This window comes from Micrasema longulum, unplaced genomic scaffold (genome assembly GCF_059751315.1).
Source record: "Micrasema longulum isolate JH-2025_06_02 unplaced genomic scaffold, ASM5975131v1 h1tg000557l, whole genome shotgun sequence".
NCBI classification, from domain to species: domain Eukaryota; kingdom Metazoa; phylum Arthropoda; class Insecta; order Trichoptera; family Brachycentridae; genus Micrasema; species Micrasema longulum.
This window is the reverse complement of record NW_028277753.1, coordinates 487,412-507,383: the sequence shown is the minus strand read 5'-3', so window position 1 is coordinate 507,383 and position 19,972 is coordinate 487,412. Positions and strand designations below refer to the sequence as shown.

General features: G+C 29.9%; 1 long non-coding RNA gene across 1 annotated transcript; it reads right to left on the bottom strand.

Annotated features, from left to right (window-relative positions):
• Positions 1 to 1,488: 1,488 nt before the first annotated feature.
• Positions 1,489 to 7,526, bottom strand: LOC148280659 (uncharacterized). Its single transcript, XR_015822546.1, has 2 exons — positions 7,175 to 7,526; positions 1,489 to 1,623 (listed from the first exon to the last, which is right to left on the bottom strand). It is a non-coding gene; the product is annotated as an uncharacterized LOC148280659 (long non-coding RNA).
• Positions 7,527 to 19,972: the final 12,446 nt, after the last annotated feature.

The following is a 19,972-nucleotide window of genomic DNA, read 5'->3' as shown; positions in this document are numbered from 1 at the left end:
CAGTGTGGGATGAAGTTGGATTGGCATGGTTTAGCTCAAAGTTTTTGGTCTTTCGTTTTTTTGAATATATATTTTTTTGAATTATTGTTTTGCCCTTGTGTGTCTTTGTTAAATAGTTTTATGTTCTTTTTGTTCAGTTTCTTGTATTTATGTTTCTTCATGTAACTGTTGTAATTGGCTTAGGCAGTATATATATAAATATAATAAATAAATAAATAAATAAGTCCCGATACTGACAACACTTTGATTTTTTTTTAACAAGACCGGCGATTGTCAAATCGAAAGGTTGGCAACACCGCAACTTTGAAGTATTCTGTCGATCGACAACGCGAGGGCAAGCTACGAAATTTTCCCGCACGCGTTAAGTTAAAAGAAATACTAAAAATGTAGTCCAAACGATCTGATTAAAGCGTCTGATACCTAGACGTAAGTGATAATCTTTTATTTGTAACAACGCGATCTCTAAAATCGATTTTTCGACCAATCTGTATTTTTTTTTACTAGGCTTCCATTATTCGACCTACCCACCCGACAAAATTTCCTATCACCACTTATTGTAAATATGGTCATTCCATAAGGTTGCAAAAATCTCAAAGGTGTTTAACTCTGAACGCTGGATAGAAGTTGCGAAAAAAATTCCCGAAGATAGCACCGAGGAACGAGGATCACCCATCAGCAAACAGGTGATTTCATCATTCAACGAGACAGAGAACGCCATATCTACCTTGACTATATGCTGTATCAGATTCTTTTAAAACTTAAATTCGGTTTAATTTGACGAAATTTTTAAATTTAAATAGGTGTTTATTTGGTAAAATCATTATCCATTATTTTAAAGTCTTCATCTTGGTTGAGACAAATGCTATCATTTGTTTTTTAGATGCAATAATTACATATTTTTAACGGGTCTTATCACTATTGAATTGATCTATATATTTTGACCATTTCCAAAATATTCTCATTTATTTTTTGAAGACATTTTAGATTCTAATTTTTTTTATAGAAATATAAATACTTGAATTCATATTATTTACCATTTCCTAAAAGTCGTTATTAACTTGTGCTGGAAAAATGGAAATCGAGTTGTAGTGGAGTGGGATTTGAACCTCGAACCTTTGGCCCGTGAGTCCATAATACTACCACGGGACTACGACCGGGTTCTATTTTATTTATTTCTTTCTTGAAACTGCCCACTCCTAGTAGGTTTACCTTATTTTAACTGGAATATCATTGCTTCTCCTCTGAGTAAAACTGGTAAATGCGTTTTTAATTCAACTCGGCCATGTAATACTTGATTTATCTATTTGATTATTTGGTTATTTTTCATTTACAAATAAGTATTTTATTAATTTATCTGTCTATTTCAAAGATGTTCCTTTTCCTCTGACATTTATTGAATGGAAACCTACGAGTATAATAAACTTGAGATCGATTTGAACGCTGACCAGGATTCACCATTATATTTATATTTATTTATTCATCTTGTCCTTTTTGATAAGACAACAAATACATTGTCTAGGATGAGTTTGTATTTTGTCTTGACCCATTTGAATTTTTATTCAGTAGCCATCCATATGGTGATCTTCCGAGCATCTTCATGCGTAAAGGGGTCAGCGCGTTACACTGTAAACAAAACAAAAACAAACCATCACGCCGTTTCCCCGTAAGGGTAGGCAGAGAGGATAGAATGCCCCATAATTATATTTTTGCATGCAGATCTCGCATTTTCTACATTCGTACATCTTTTCATCCTCGGGCACCGATTTTATTTATTTATTCATATTTTACTCTTACAAACTGTATTCAATAATAAAAATAATGTGACCTCACTGGGGTTACCCGTGCCGAGGACACTTAACAATATACTTTTTTGAAATGTTTTTACATTTGAGAATAAACAAAGAAGACTTGCTTAATAAACAGAGATAATTAACAAAATATTCAAACAGTTTCAAAAACTATGTATATATATACATCTATATTATTTATATTACAAAACGCACAATTCATTATTCCGACTTTTGACATGTCCATCTTCAAGTATTTGATGGATTTGATCAAGCCATGTCTTTCCCGGTCTTCCTCTATTATTTTTCGACATTCGCATTGTTAATATTTTTAGCCGTTCTTTCACTGTCCATTTGCTCTACATGTCCAAACCAGCGCAGAGCTCCTTTCTTGATTTTGTCGATAATGCCTTTTTCAGCCATACATAATGTACGGGTCTCGACATTTGTACATCTACCGTACATAGTTTTACCACATATGCGCCTGAGAGATAGCATTTTGACAGCATTCAGCCTACTTTCATTTCTGTTTTTCCAAGTTCATTCTTTGCTCCCATACTTCAAAGCCGCGACCATGAATTCTTTGTAAAATGCCAATTTTGCCTCTAACGACAAACATTTATTTGCATAGATTGATTTCAATGCATTGTTTATTCTGTTCCCGGTACTCATCATTCTTTCCATATCTTTCTCAGTCATTCCATCCCTAGTAAACACACTTCCCAAATATATAAATTCTTCTATCTGTTTTAGTATAACCAGTGATTTTACATTTAGTCATACTTTAATTTCCTTCAAAAACCATCACATTCTATTTATCTACATTCATCATCAAATCGCTTTCCTTGCATACATCGTAGGCTTTTGTTACGAAGAGTTGCAGTTCCTTTTTTTTGTTAGCAAGAAGCACGGCACTATCAGCATGCAAAAGATAATTGACATTTAGATCACCAATTTTTGCTCCATTCATCACCTTTCAGTTATTTTATACTTTTATCGATATACACCTTAAATAGCCATGGTGACATCACACATCCCTGTTTGACTCCTTAATGAATGTCAAACCACGATGTGGATGATCCTGATGTATGTGGCTGTAGATTTAAATAAAATTTTAAAAAATACGTATGCTATGAATTGACCACTTTTAAATTAATTCATCTAAACATCAGCATCGCCATTTTCTTGTCCTAAGTGGAACATAGGGTACTGCCTAGGTATTCCAATAGCAGGTTATCTTGATTATTTGATAAATGAAGGCAAAATGATAAATGTTTTACTTCAAAATAGAACGAAGATTAATTATTAAAGTAATTTTGAAGAAACCCTCAACATTCAATACGGAAAGTCTATATAACATATTTGAGGTTCATATAGTAGACAATTTTTATAAAATAAATTCCATTATACAAATTTATAAAGAAGAAAAAATAAAAGAATTCCTAAATTCCACACAAGTCATGGTCAAAAAAGCTTTGTCTTTAAAGGTGTAAAAAAATATAATAATCTCCCCAATGAACTAAAAACAGTTAAAAATAATATATTAATAAATAAATTTAAAGTAAATCTAAAGATTTTTTTTGAACACGTGTAAAAACTGCATGAAATGTTAATTAGTATGATTGTATTATAATTTTATGTTTTTTTCTTTATATATTCTATGTGGTTTTTTTCTTATACACTCGTATATTCAAAATTACATAAACTCTTATAAATAAACAACTACAACAGTGTAAGTCACTTTCCAAGCCCAAAAGTTAGTCTCTTTTTTTGGAGAGTTACAGTGACAACATTTACTAGATGCATAAAAGTAGATCTGTTGAGAATTTTAAAAAACATGTATCTTTTATGAAATTTATCAATAAAAAAAAATCGTATTAAACAAACAGAATAAAATAGCAAATAATGAAAAAAAATTAATCCAGTAAAAAATATCTTCGAATAATTTTTGAATTTAAAAATATAAAGATTTTCTGATCTACAAAAAAAAAGGAAAATCAAACTTATTAAATAAAAATAAACTTTTTAAAGTAAAATCAGCATTGTTTTATTTTTTTTAAATTGGAAAATCTTGTAATTTTGCATAAAGTTCGTGAACGTAATTATGTACGTACACAATAGCGCCAGCAAATACATTTTTAATGTTGAACTTCTCTCCGCCTCGAGACATAATATTTTAATATGGACTTGTTAAAAATAAAACATCAGTTACTAGAGTTATAAATTTGATCAAATCATTTTGCATGACCAGATAAGAATGAAGTGTTTCGATGAATTTCAGAATTTCAGACATTTTAAATTAGTATGTAACTAGTATATGACGATCTTTCATTTCTTAATTTAAACATTTTATTTATTTAAAGTACGTTTTATGTTTTTTTAGTTGATTTACATTTTATGGATCAGTTAGGAAAAAAACTCGATAGCATACAAATATTCGTTAATTATGAACAGTAATCTGATTTTATTTTTCGGCCCAATTACAGATGCCAATAAATGCGTATTATGGATGTAAAATATTTTTAATTTTTTGGTTTTGTACTATAATGATTGAACGGTAGAATTGTTTACCCTGCGAAAGTTTACGAGTGTGATACTTGGCATGGTAAACATAAACTTTACACATAAAAGTGTTATTTTACATTGCAATATTTCATGGTTTGGAATGGCACCTGGAGGGTAAGGCAAATTATTTATTTTTATTTTTTATTTTTTATTTTATTAAGAAATCATGATAAAATTAGTATAAAATAAAAAAAACGATTGGTACGTACGTAATTAATTATAACGTTTCCTGTAATAGGGTGAAAACTTACGTTTAGAGAGGTAGTTCGTTTTACATTTTTACTTTATTAACAAAATAACTGATTAAAATTTGCTACGATTGGTATTCAATTGCTTACCGTATGCACCAAAACGTTTGTAGAAAGCTCATTTATTGTCATTTAAGTGCCCTATTCAATTAAATTATGCACTCAAAATTACGCTCGTTTAAAAATTAATGAACTTACCAAGGCTTTTTAGACTGTGCTCCTGTTAAACCATAATAATTCACAATAAAAAAATAGCAAAATGGGTTAAATTAAATTACAATGACATGTGAGCCAATAAAATAACAATGCAGAAAAACAACATTTATATAGTAAAATTCCATAGAAAAATGTTACAAAAATATTTAGATCTAAATATTAAAATATAAATTATATAAATTGAGATTCATACATGAACAAATATACAATACAATAGTATCGTTGAAAAAAAATACAAAAACCTAATTGAAATGATAATTGAGATATGGTTTCTAGAAACTCACCCTATACTTTAGTAAGAAAATAGAGTAATAAATAATATACCAAATAAAAGTCAGTACTTACTTCAATAATACGTAATGAAAAAACGTGAAAATATCATGATATTTCAAAAGAAAATAAAAGTATGGAAGGAAGCAGATTAGTCAACTTTCACCAATCTCGAACTTTAATTTCATTAAAAAAAATTGACAACTTTGTCCCTATCGATGTGCAGCAAACAATTGCACACATTTTTCTTAATTACATTGGCTTTTGTGGAGTTCTGTATGGCTGCCGGAAGTTAATAAAAAAAGTTCGGAGCCAGGAAGGTAAAGTTTCTTTGAACTAGCTTTGACTGAGTGGTAGGACCAAGGTCAGTAATCCTTTCCGCTGATCGCATCTGTATATTTTGCTGTGTCTTGACTTTATCTACAGATTTCCAGAAGTGTTATGTTAGTAACGATTTATAAAATAAGCTTATTTTAGCATTAGCCTCCCTTTTTTTCTACTGTTTCTGGATTGAAAAGCCCAATTTCAATAATTAGAAAATACCGTAGTGTGTGACCAAAAAAAAATTACAAATAATTGGTTGTTTTCGTGTACCCTTCATATCGCACTCCAAGAATAAAAGTGTCACAGTTATATAAAAAAACATTTTTACTAGAGAGCAGTTTCATATCCACACTCGCGTAAACTAAAATAATTACGCAAAAACAAAGGCACAACTTATGGTTTACTCACTTGTACCACCTAGTTTTAAATGTTTTTTTAGAAATCAAAATATCATAATAATCATCCTTATGTCGAAGTGGGATCTGGAAAGTATGGCCACAATCCCAATTTGGAACAAACACTATATTCTTTCACTGACATCCAGGGAAACTAAAATAAGGTGAATGTTTTGCCAATGTGTAATTAATTGATGACAAATTGACAATACTGCAGTGGGGAGAATAATGAAAGCTTTTAATTATTCTGTGTTGTTATTTTACCGGTTTGATCGTAAACAAATATTTAATAAATTTATGTTATGAAATTTGAATCAAAATAGTGAATACGTGAAATTGTTTAATTTTTAATCTAATACACAAAATATACAATTTTATCATAGACACAATTATATGTTTTTTATGTCCCGACATGTTAGAAAATTCCGTGTTAAGTCGGGACTCTTCGATATATAAATCAAAAATAGTTATTAACATATTAAAACAGTATACAAAATAATCAAAACAATATACAAAATAATCAAAATTATATACAAAATAATAATTAAAAAATAAAAATAATAAAAATTGAAAAATAAAAAAAATAAAAATGGTAACTGAAAAATATAAATAATAAAAATCAAAGAAAGACTCTCGTTTTTATGAATGGTTTTGGGAAAGGGGTGGATGCTTTCATTGCATCCCTATTATTTTTAAATAAAAAAACACTTGAAAAACGCCAATTTCGGACTTGTGCCTTTATTCTCGGTCAGGTATGATTTTTTTTTTGTATTTCGGATATTTATACATTAAAATACATCTCGCTTACATAAAAATTCTCATTTGAAACAAAAAAAGTTTGAATCTAATGGAGAAAACAGGTTTGATAAAATTACGATTTTTGATTCTAGCAACAGACAAGAATTTATTGTAAAACTTTGCTTTCCACTTTTATTTCATTTCTGATACGTTGCGTTGGTGAATGATTTATTTCACGAAGATAGGCCAAAGTACTGTAATGTAATGTGTATTGTATAAGGAGGGTAAAACGATATTTATTATGTTCCCGAGAACATCAAACACCGTAGAGCAGCGGTGGCCAAAGGCCTGTCGATCGCGATAAGGCTAAGAAATTAAGCTGTTGGTCGAATTCATGTATCATTATAATTATTGTTATTATTGAGTATTATGGATGACTTATAAAGCGCCCTTTTTGTATTATAATAGCTCACAGGCGCTTTACAAAATGATTCCGTTAGTAAATAAATTTAATTTTAACTTTGTTATCACATGCTATGGATTTATTCAAATAATTCATAATTAATTAATAAATCAATAAAATAAGAGAGCAAGCAGGTTTTAAGTTTTTCCAAAATATCACGACACTCACAGTTTAACACTTCTGCCGAGAGTACAAAACGCAGCCAGTGTAATTTAAGTAGCGGAGTGATCTGACTGAGCTTAGAGATTCCAAAAATAAGTCTCGCTGCTGCATTGAATACATACTGTAGGCGAGTCATTTTATTCATTGGCAGACTTGCATAGATTTGTAGGATAAAACTGTTGGGTGTTAGTTCCTACCCCAGTTAGAGCTTGACCGAGGAGACACGAGGTTGGTGTTTAATGCGTATTTATTACATGGCGAATACGATACAGCACTTGGTTGTGTAGCACGAGCGTAGTGGCGATGATGGGTTGAAGTAAATGCACTTGAACTACATGCTGGAACTGTGTGATGTCGTCGAGCTGGTCTGACGTGAACTGAACTGACTGACTGACTAATATTGGCTGCGTCCTGTGGTCTCTTTATAGACCATATTCCTTTGTAGTTCATTTCTTCATGGTAGGGACGATGTGAATGTACTGCAGGGCGACGATTCCGTCTTTATGTGCAATATTGCTAGAGTTGTAATATAAATTGCATTGGGTTCGATAGAAAATAATGACATTGCATCGTCGGTCGTTAGTCTACTTCAGGTGAACTAATTTAACACGTGTGTGTCATCGACTATGGACTATGGACCCTACAGATTCCATTACAATAATCGACTCTTAACACTACAAACGCATTTATTATCATTCTACTAGTTTGAGTGTTAAAGAGAGGGGTCAGAATTAGGGAAGATTCCCAGAAGTTTAACGGTGGATAAAAAAGTACTCTTTATATCAGGAAGTGCCGTATCCTGAATCAAATGCTGTCATCTAGCTGAAGCTATCCATAGTTGTTCCATTTTATTTAAATGTATGTCTATTTTCAGCTCTCTAGTTTCTTATTTTCTCAATACATCCAAATTTAAATTAACAAGCACACTCCTCTTACCTGTTATACATTCAATTATAGAAAAACATTGCAGAGATCTTTCAAACGGATCATATTTCAATATTATGTTAATAAAATTTGTATAAAACCACTCACCGACTTATCTGTCTACCGATTTCGAGACGTAACCCGTCTCTTTGTCAGGACAACAACACTACACCAACATGCAAATACCACTACACACCTTTATTCAATTTTATACTGCCTTTTTCCATTCACGAAACGAATTTAAAAAATTGCGTATTTCGTTTCATATATCTAATTGCATGTGTTATAAAACAAATACTTCTCAATTAAATCTAGATGGCACGAACTCTGCTCAGTAAAATTTAGAACTGGTCGAATCGAGGTGACTACCCCTGCCTTAGAGCAAGATGAAATTACTAAGCGAATAATTCATTATCACTTCCTTTATTAGTTGCGATGGCGATGTTCGGAAATTGTAAGATGGTTTTAACCTTATTCAGTTCAAGCATATAATATATATGAGTTTGTCCAAATTTTTGCAGGCAATGGCTGGATTTCACACCCTTGGAAGTAATTGAGGTTAATAAATTTAATTGATTTTTTTTATTTTTTAAAGTTTTATTTATTATTTTATTTATTTTGAAATACATATAATAAAGAAATGTATAGTAGACCTGTGCTAAGGCAGGCTTACATATATGTTTATTTATATATCTTCATATACATACACACACACGTGTGCACCCTTATAAACATTCATACACAAACACACATACATACACGTACATACACACATTCACATACATATGCATATATACATACACACATAAATATTCATACATATATACACACACATATACATAAACACCCTACCATACACATAGATTCATATACATACACATATACATATATATATATATATATATACATATATATACATACACATATATATATTCATATATATTGATTAATTTTATCCTTCTTGTCATTGTATTGTTTAGTGTTTAAATTGTCGTGGATAGTATTAATATTAATATAACTTACCTTACAACGTATTTTAATAAGCTTTCAGTTTCTTTTCTCCCTAACTTAATAAGCCACAGGGTAATTTTATTTAACCTTATTTTAAATTCTAGGAGCCATAAAGCTAAAAGATCTCTGTCCGAAGGAAGTTCTCGTTCGCGGTACAATGTTTCTGTGACGTCACACTACGAGTTGATATATTGTGTGCTGTTAATACGTGGTCAACTTTATTATTGTGATGATTAATTAATATTGTTTTACAACGGAGATAAAGAACATTTTATAGAAGGTATGACCTGTCATTAACTGATGTAAGTGTCCATTTTACATCCTGTGTTACATGTACAATTCCGCCTATGTTTTAAAATCCATATTTTTTCAATTCTTTCACGTTTTGATTTTTGTGAAGTTTGTCATTTAAATTAGTTCTATTGCTACATTGAAATAATAACTCTTAAAATTCTTAGCATAAAATTTTGTTATTAAACAGCTTTGTTTTAGGGAACTGCTGTATATCGACGACTCAATCTGCAAATAAGACAACTCCAGTTGACCAAACTAGGTACATAAGAGAAACACAAAAAATTACCTTATCCTAAGTAAAATTGATTCGCTTTTTATTGTTACCGTTATGTTCTTATTTTCAAAGTCATTTTAATACCAACACTGTCGTTATATCGAATAGCGTAAAAGAAGTAATAAAATTAAGTTATATTGTTTGCGGATTAAACCGTCGCGCTTCGCGTCGATATGTAGTTTCGGAAAGCACAATTTTTTCCGTTTACATATTATTTATTTATTTATGCTTTATTAAATTAGTTCATAGTATTTTTATTTTTGGATATACGTAACCATCGCTAACTTCTATCTTCATGGTCATCGGGTCATCCAGGTGAGAATACTAGTGCGGGACCGCTAAATTAACTTATAGGTGAGAAGGTAAATTCACACCTATCCCTATTTCCGCATAGTACGAGTACCTCAATGTCTTCTGCCTGTTCAGCGTGACGAATAAGAGACTTTTAGTCCCAGTGTGTTGGGTGGACTCATAACGTCAATAACTCCGCCCAGAAATATAGCTTATTTTAAAGGGTAATGATAGGTCACCATACTTGTTCCCTCAGCGAATGAAAAATACCAAATACAAGTAAGTCTCTTTAATTAAAATATTGATATGGTGATAACCGATAATCCAGTCACAGATAATAACAACAATTTTAAACATATAAATCTATAGTTATTAATATTCAAATAGCCGATAATAAGTATGAAAAGTACCATCATTGGAGTGAGGTTTAATACTCGTTTATAAGGAGGTAACATATTTAACAAGTATTTTTATAATTAAAATTTAGATTAAATAATACTGGTTGTTAATTCTAATTTTACTCTATGAAAATTCTCTCGACAGATCTAAATATTTTTAATTAATAATAAATTCAGATTAATACTCTGAAGTAACCTCTGACTGACTGAATTAAATTTTTTAATTGAAAAGAAGGTACGACTAATGATGCAATAAGTTTTTTACATATCTCTAAATAACAAACGCCACAATGATTCATTTTTATAACCCAAAAGATAAAAAGGACCTTAAAGATGGCTCTATATGAAAATGACGCGAAGTAAATATTGTTTCTCGGCCACGTGTATTGTTACTAGGCGAGTCGGCGCGCTTTTGTTGAGGCTAGTATCCAAATATCTTGTGAAGCTATGTACAAGTTAGCACTTCAAAAGTACATGAAAATAGCAAAACACATTAGATCACGCAAGTAGGCACTGTCGCCAAGGGAGTCTGTCACGCTTTCTGAGCTAGTAAACAACTGTGTGGAACAGCCCACCGATTCGTAGTTCAAAGTATATTCAAATAACAACACATTTGACAGCAACTGGCTTTCGACACCAGTCGTACAAATGAATTCAATCTTTTGCAGAAGTAACTGCATACGAGTTTTTATATTCCCACTTTATAAACGACGTCGCAACCTAATAATAGACAGTAAAATTCCGCGACAAGAAACGGAATAGGTGAATCACGCTCTGAACGAGAATAGCTGGCTTTCTCGGTGGATAAGTCCGTCCATAGGAGCCGGAAATTTCAACGTGATTGGAGAACAATGAAGATCAGTGGGCAAAACGAAGTTACGCGTCCTGAGGTAGAATATTCTGGGAGGTTCATACGTATGTCCAGTGCAAGGAAGGCGTGGGGAGTGAGTCGCGGCACAGGGGGAAGAAGATTCTAACCGAGTGACGACGTAAACAATTACTCGCGTGGCAACATAAGTTTTTCGTACGGAATGTTGGAAGTTTACTTCTTTTTCAAAAGAGAAAATAAAGTAATGTCCCATAACAATACAAACTTTTCAACAACACAATTTCTAAAAAACATATTTTTTCAAATTAATTTGAAATATTTCAATGCTTTCCATTTATTTTATTTCTTCAGGTAACTCATTGTACAGCTTCAATCCCTTGTACAATGCGTTTTGAGAATTTGTTTTTCTCCTCGTTGGTAATCTTATCTTTTTTATCTTTAGTTTCGTATGTATGACATTGTTGGTTAAATTTGATTTTATTTATCTCCCTTAATAAAAATTGCTGCATTATATTTATTTATGTAATTATCAACTTTCTTAACTTCAGTTCACACACTTAAAGAGAAAGAGATAGAAATTGGGTTGGGTCGAAGTGATATATGTTGGCCGTGTTTATGATCATATTGTGTGCCGTTATAATTTTGTATTAGTATGTTTTTTTTAAAAGTATTTTCCTTCTTATGATTAAACCAAATTTTTGAATTTTGGGGGACATTTTCTGCGAATTGAACATAATTCACTAATATAGAATGAGAAACAAGTCGTGGTAGAGCTAGGTGCAAACTACGCAAATCTACGACACTAGCCTCGGGATCACAACCCGGTTAATTTTATTGCCCTTATTTGTCTTTACTACAGAAATTTATATTATTTTTATTCAGTTTCTTTTTAAATATTTTTTCATATAACTGTTTTAATTGGCTTAGGCCGTATATATTCCAAATAAATAAATACATTAGGGATAATAGGTTTGGATGGTTTTCGTTAAAAACAAATATCCAAGTACATAGATAGCGTATCATCACAAAGAGTCTTAATTGAAAACAAATTGTTGAAGTTTTTATTGTATATAATTAACATAATATCGTACATAACTACTTAAATAAACAAATTATACGTTAATTTTCCGTATGGGGAAAAATCTGTGTTTTCCGAAACTACAGAGTGGTAAATGATTTTAGTAAAAATATAAATAAAATTTTCTCCGTTGGGTACCTGTAAGGCAGAGACAAACTGTGTATAGAAGCGATTATGCGCAGCTTACCATTATATTTGACTTACCATAACAATGTTTAACAGTAACTTTATTTACAGAAAAACGAATAAATAATTTCTTGTTCATTTAAATCATTTCCACCGTTTGTATTTTTATCCTAATATCTGTAAATATTAATATTAATAAAGCGCGCCCAGCGCCTGCGGTGAGCCAAGAACTAGCCGATTATTCCAGCTTATTTTTTCATACAAATAACTACACTATATTTTGAATGCCTTAACCCCAATGCGGGTTTTTTTTCCTAGATTAAACTTGCAGATTACACAAAATATTTGAAGATTCTTGATTTGGAAAACAGTATTTCAAACATTTTTTCTTAAGGGCTATTTTTCTTTGAGATGATATTTTTATCATAAGACCATAATTACTTTCATTCGTCATATTGCAGGACATATGGCGCTCGACGCGGCCGTTTTCAGCACGATTAATTTCTAGAACAGTTCGGCCAGTTGACATTTCAATTGAATACCTAATATCGACTGAATTCATAATGCTATTTTTGATTAATTTTTTAATTAGTTATGTATTCAAATAATGGATAATATATCTATATAATAGAAAATATCAGGAAGTAACGTCATTTGAGTTGATTTCATGGATGAGAGTTGTTGTATCACATAGAACCAGAGAAAAATATAAATTTATTGTATATATTACTTACATTATATTATGTACCTTCTATGTAGGTAACCTAAAAATAAACATGTGAAAAAAATATTACTTCAACATTTAATTGTTCGTAGAAAAAAAAAGATTTTACTTCATTGACAACTGAAGATTAAACTGTAAATTTATCTTTGTAATATCAGTTCGAGAACTATTGAACCATTCGAGTAACATTGCAGCGTAAATTTTGATATTTCACATTAATTTATTCCCATTTTACACGTTAGAATCTTATTAGAAAGGGCACTCAGAAATGAAAGTGCTAAAATCCGGATTTTGATTACAAAAGTTTAATATAATTGGTTTTGAAAACGAGTTTATTCACATTACCATTTGAACAAAGCTAACCGCTTTCAAACATCGATCAATCAGCCTATATTGCTATGATTATCAGCACTTTTCGATACTTATCTAGGATATTATGAACAATTATTGGTTGTTACTTCTTTAGTCCTTAGTAACACGCACGCCCTAACGATTCGAATGAAGATAGACTGATACCACCTGTACGCAGTGAATAATATTATTTGGATATTTTTCAATTTTTTTGTCTCTACGTAAAGTTGTTACAAAAAAAACCACGGGGCAAAAACAGTCAATCAGTTCAGTTTAGTCGACTTTTTTATTATATTTTAGCTTTTATTTAGGTATTTTATTTTATAAAAACGAATACATTTTTCAAAAAGAAATACAGCACTATCAATAAATAAATGATATTTTTTTATTTCTTCACTTTTTTTTATAGATACTTATATAAAATAGGAGATATTATAAAATGTATGATTTAAAATTTTGATAAAAGAATCATTTAAAAAAGAAAGACCAAAATAAATTTCAAAATATAAAAATAATTTACGCTACGATAGTGGCTACTCGATCAGTAGTCTTTAATATTTTATGTTTGTACAATATTGATTTAATTTACATTAATTATTTAAAAAATATGATACAATCCTCAAATTTAGAAAAGCCAGTGACCGGTTTCGTCGCTTGGTCCACTAGTCCAGCTGTGAAAATTTCATGAAAGCGATGATGTCTTTTATTTCTACAATAAAATATAAAATATACTCAAGGTAGTATTCTAGGACTAATCTTATACTTAATCTACATAAATGATAAGCGCTATTTAAACGTCGATGGTTTTGTTATAAGTTTTACTGATGACACTGTTCTATTATTTAAAGATAAGACATGAAAGGGAACATATGAAAAATATGAAAAATATCTGAATGTAGTAAAAGCATAGCTTGATACTAATTACTCAACTCTTAATAAATCTCAAACTACTTCATTCCATTTCAAATCAGTTCTAGAAACTATTCCCAAAATGCTTATCTTAACATCAAACTTCATAATAATAATTGTTTTCAAAGTGCTCATTGTAATTGCCTAATATTGGATAGAACAGACAATGTCAAATACTTAGGAGTTATTATTGATATAAATTTAAAGTAGAAACAGCAGATTGAAAATATTACTAATAAACTTAAAAGACTAACGTATATATTCAAATCAATTCGAAATATAACTAATATACAGAATTTAAATACTTATTTTGCATTGTGCCAATCCGCTTTGGAGTACGGTATAATCGGTTTGGGTGGTGCGAGTGACACATTTTTTTATAGTGTATTTGTTGCAAAAGAAATCCACAATTAAAATAATACTTAAGAGTCCCGATACAGACATCTACTGAAGAAATATTCCACAAATCACAACTTATGACACCAAAACAATTATTTGCTAAAACAAAACTCACTTACAGATTCAAAAATTACTCTTACTCAAATGAAAGATATAACCCCTACAATACATCACATACAAATAATATAATCAATAGATCCTCAACACAAAGACAACTTAAATAAATACAAACTAATAACACGTTCGGACAAAGGGATTTTGAGTATTATTCAATTAAAATCTGTGACCTACTTCCACTATCTACTAAAACAATTAGTCACGAGAAAATGTTTAAAAAGGCTATAAAAAAATGTAAAGTGGAGCTAGGTAGAAGTAAAATAGATTGTCTCATTCACCAAAACCAACATTAAATCAACTGCTCGACAAGTGTATAGCTTATGTAAGGTTTTTGTAATTTTCATTGTGCGTTTTGTAATATGAACAATAAAAATATACATACGAGTATATACATAGTTTTTAAAACTGTGAATATTTTGTTAATTATCTCTGTTTATGAAGTAAGTTTTCTTTGTTTATTCTCAAATGTAAAAACTTTTCAAAAAAGTATATTGTTAAGTGTCCTTGGCACGGGTAACCAGTGAGGTCACATTATTTTTATTATTAATTATGATTGGTAATAGAAAAATATGAATAAAGAAATAAATAAGATTATACTTTTTTTTTTTAAATAAAGCACCTTTATATTATCCACAACGAAACTGGAAACAATTTTGTGTTGTTAAAAATATAATCTTCCAAACTTGACAAATTTAATACAGGAAAAATTTAAGTTCAATTATTTACAACCAAGTAATTAAGTTTAATGAATATTACAAAATTGATTTGAAGTACGCATATTCGAGGTAATGAAAACATGTTGCTTTCGAGATAAATAATTCAATGAATTTCATTACCTCAGTTTGCTTTGTGTTCTTACAAAATTACCATCGATGACTTCTAAAATATAATTTCTGGCTTTAGCATTTTTATACATTACCTACTCTTATTTTTTTTTTAACATATCTTTTTTTTTCAATTTCTTGTAAAGGAAGATAAGTTTTAGAATTCAATTATTATATTCGACGTCCTAAAAAATATTCGGAGTAACGACTGTTTTCAATTTATGAACACATTAACGTAAAAAAAAATGGATAAAAATTACTTCTTTTGTATAAACTCGAATATTTGTATTCTTAATAATTCGAATAAAATAACAAATGAACGTTTTTTTTAACAAAAGTACAACTTAATAAATTTAAATGCAATAATTTTCATAAATAATCATCTTTCATACCATATAATCATCATTAAAAAACATTAAATCTAAAAAACTTTGTCCGACACTCTCGTGAGATTAATATAATAAATTTACACTCCTTCACATCGAGAACACATAAATTAGGTACTTATCTAATAAAACAAACTTACTTAATAAAAAATAATAGTACCGTAGGCACCACAGATTGACTACAATCAATAATGATTATTGACTATGCGCGCGGTACCCTATGAACCCATGTAACCAATTGATTAGTTTACTAAATTTATTGAAGCTTAGTGAGAAGAGAAAAATGTTTGAAATGATCAATTAATACGAAATCATAAATAATATTTTAGACTATCCCTTATTGGTTAAAAATTATGTAGGTATGCATAGATCAAGTATTGTCACAACTTCTACATCCTTTTTACCCACAACTACTGTTCACTTCACACCTCAGTATCCTTTGATCACCCGCCACATTTAGGCCTCGTGTCGTACATCACGCGTTTATTTCGTTAAACGTGTGTGCCGCATTATAAAACTTTATTTCCACCAACCACCAGTGTTGAGCTCCAGATCGGGCCTGCCACCGTGTAAGTGCCACTCGCAAGTGTCAAGTCGAATCCGAGAGGTCCATCAAGAACGAGAACCAGATAAGTGGCCTCCCTTCATAATCCATCTCATTGCTGGGGTTGTGACCGCATAGCGAGGATAATCACTAATTTTCATTAAATTTAATAACAATCCACTCCACTCAATAATATCGTCGAAGCCTTAGAGGCTAGCTCCCGCTATTTCACGCCCCGCATCCGCGTGGAAATTCGTTTTTCCACCACTTGTTGTTGCAAAAGATAAATCTTTATGCTCCACCTAGAAACACAAGACACTAAATACTATTTTATTGTAATAACAGTCGAATAGTGTCTGGATTCAATACTCTTATACATAGAATGCAAAACTTTGGCAATGAATTTGTGGACCATATTGAACTCTGGAATATATCGCTTCCTAAGTTTAAAAATATAATAATCGCAATATTTATGGCTAATGCATAATACCTTGTTTTATATGTACGCCCTTACATACATATATTTTTTTAATTTTTAAAAAGATATAATCAATATAAGCTAGAGACCTCAAACATTATTTAGAAACAATCGTAATTACAATCTTTATTGGTTTAACATACTAATTTAGCGGTACAAAGGATGTGGGTAGTACTGACATTACAATAATAACAAATGATTAAAAAATAATTGTGTTTATAAATACGTAAAATTCCATTTATTTGTTCTAATGTATAATGTAATGCATAATTTGCTAACGCTTACATCATATGCATGTAAGATTTATTAACTTACTATTATTTTATTTTTTTATCTTTTATCACGTTTTAACTTTTAAAGCAGTTTTAAATCATTATTCAAATGTTAATATGTCAAAGGACTTTTAATAATCTTCCAGAAGTATTAAAACCATTAGTAATTATTAACACATTAATTTTCATTTAAAAAACTTGTGGGACTCGCCCCATCCTGAATACCATAAAGTAAAAAAAAATTGAGTGTATTTTAAAATATAAAATTTCTAGTTTTGATACTAAAAATTTTTAGTTTAAAAAAATAATTTTGTAAAACTTTTAGAGCGATAGAAACGTAATTATTGATTAATTATGCCCAAAACATGTCAAATTTTATACTATCTTTGTTTCCATTTTTTTCAATAATAAAAAAAAAACTAGGTTTTATAATGTGTACAATTTGACTACGGTGTTCATAAATAAAATAAAATGCATGCAACACGTCTCTCGCCCTTTTTTTCCTCTTCCAATTTTCCAGTTTACAACTTAGCGTGTCTATTTTATTGTGAACCCACCGTATTTTCCGCGTGAGAAACAAATTTTAACGATAATATCCGTAAACAAACACGTTATACGAGTAGATTTACGATTTTCAAAATAAGACATTTGAATTATAATATTTATACGTTTGAATTATCAACATAATTTTATGAATGAACGTGAATTCAAAAGATTTTGGGCTAGTGCTTACTTTGAGGGTCTTATATTTTGAAAGCTATTTGCTCATACAAAAAACAAATATTTCATTGCGAGTTTAAAATATTTTGGCCATTTTATATATTATTATCTAAATATATATTAAAGGCTTTTTGACTATTTATCGCTATACCGATTTTTCATTATTTTTTTTTTATTTTTTTTTTTTTCATTTTAATTTTTTGTTTTTTTACAATAAACATAATAATAAAACAGAGTATTTAAAAAAATGAAACATAATTACATATCAATGAAATACATATTAGAAAAATAGTAAACAAAAATTCCACAAAGGCATGGCCTGTTCGTGGGTATACAAAAAAATGTTAATGAATTTTTGCTCCTATAATAAATAATGGACAGTTATAATATTTGTGTATAACATAAAAAAAAAATTTAAAAAATATTCTGTAAAAGATAATATGTTTTTTTATGGTAATTAAAAAAGTAAATTAAAAATATTTTTAAAAAACACAAAAATATTCCTTATTATTAAAGGGCAACAAAATAAATCACAGAAAAAAAGAGTTCATATCTTTAGTTTGAATCCAGGATAATGCATGTTTTTTAAAAGAAGGAAAATTTTGAAAGTTTGGAATCAACGAAATATTATCAGTAAAAAAATAATTAAAATTTTTGGCCTATAAAATATGCATATCTCTGTGCGAGCCTTGTTTTACAATGTGGTATTTCTAACACACGATTCCTTATTTGACTTGATATTTTTGAATTACTTGTAAATAAATTTTGGTTCTTAAATATATATTTTAAACATTGAAACAATATATTTGTCTTAGATCTAAAAGTTTAGCTTCTTGGAACAACTGGAAAGAGGGAAAGGTTATTTCATTTTAATTTCTCATCGCGTTGTTTTATTTCCTATAATTAAGACATGACGTCAAATACAACCATTAAATTATCTTTTTAATTAAGTGTAAATAGATTTAAGTAGATTCGCCTTCGCCATGCTACGTGTTCTGTTCTTCTATATGGTCGAGTACTGCCGGAAGTATGTAGAGTTGAAGAGACGTCTACGCTAATGGCTCGACCATCAAGATGGATGTATTTACTTAACAAATAATGCCCTATTTACATAGAACTTCAGTACCTAACATATCTTCAGATGGAGAATAATTTCTAAGTAAGGAGTTTGTACATATGTACATTGTAAAGTGTAAAGTTTCTTTGGAATACGACCACGGTTAGGCACATTTCACAAGTATGCCAATCCACCCGGCGCGTCGGTGGCACCGTAAAATGAGGATGTTGATTTTTTAAATGTTTTTTTCATATCATGAACGATAATAAAAATAATGTGCCCTCGCTGGTGTGACTCGAACCGAGGGAATTTTATATGTGAGAAAGAAAACTTAATAAACAGAGAAACACAGAAAGCAAAGTTAAAAACCAAAGAAAACTTAATAAACATAGATAAATTACAAAATATTGAAATGTTTTTTTTCCTGCAAGATCAGGAAAACAGGCATAGAGCCCACAAATTCTCAATACAGAAGACCAAGTATTTATAGAAAGAAAAGCAATATAGTATATCAATATACAACACAGATATTCAGGAAGAATGGTTTGTTATTAATCGCATATTTCACTTGCACCAAAATGTCTTCTGCGTCGCTTTCCCAGGTTGACATCTTATGGGATTCAATTTTTTTATCAGAAGCGCAAAGAATTTCTCCGTTTTTTTTATCCAGTGAATTCTGTCTCTCCTGTAGACCTCGTTTCTTTCATCAAAGAGTAGTTCTTCACTATTTATTAAATCGTTTACCTTTTCTTAGTCTAATTATATCATTGTGGATTGCTCTTTTGTTTAGTTATATTT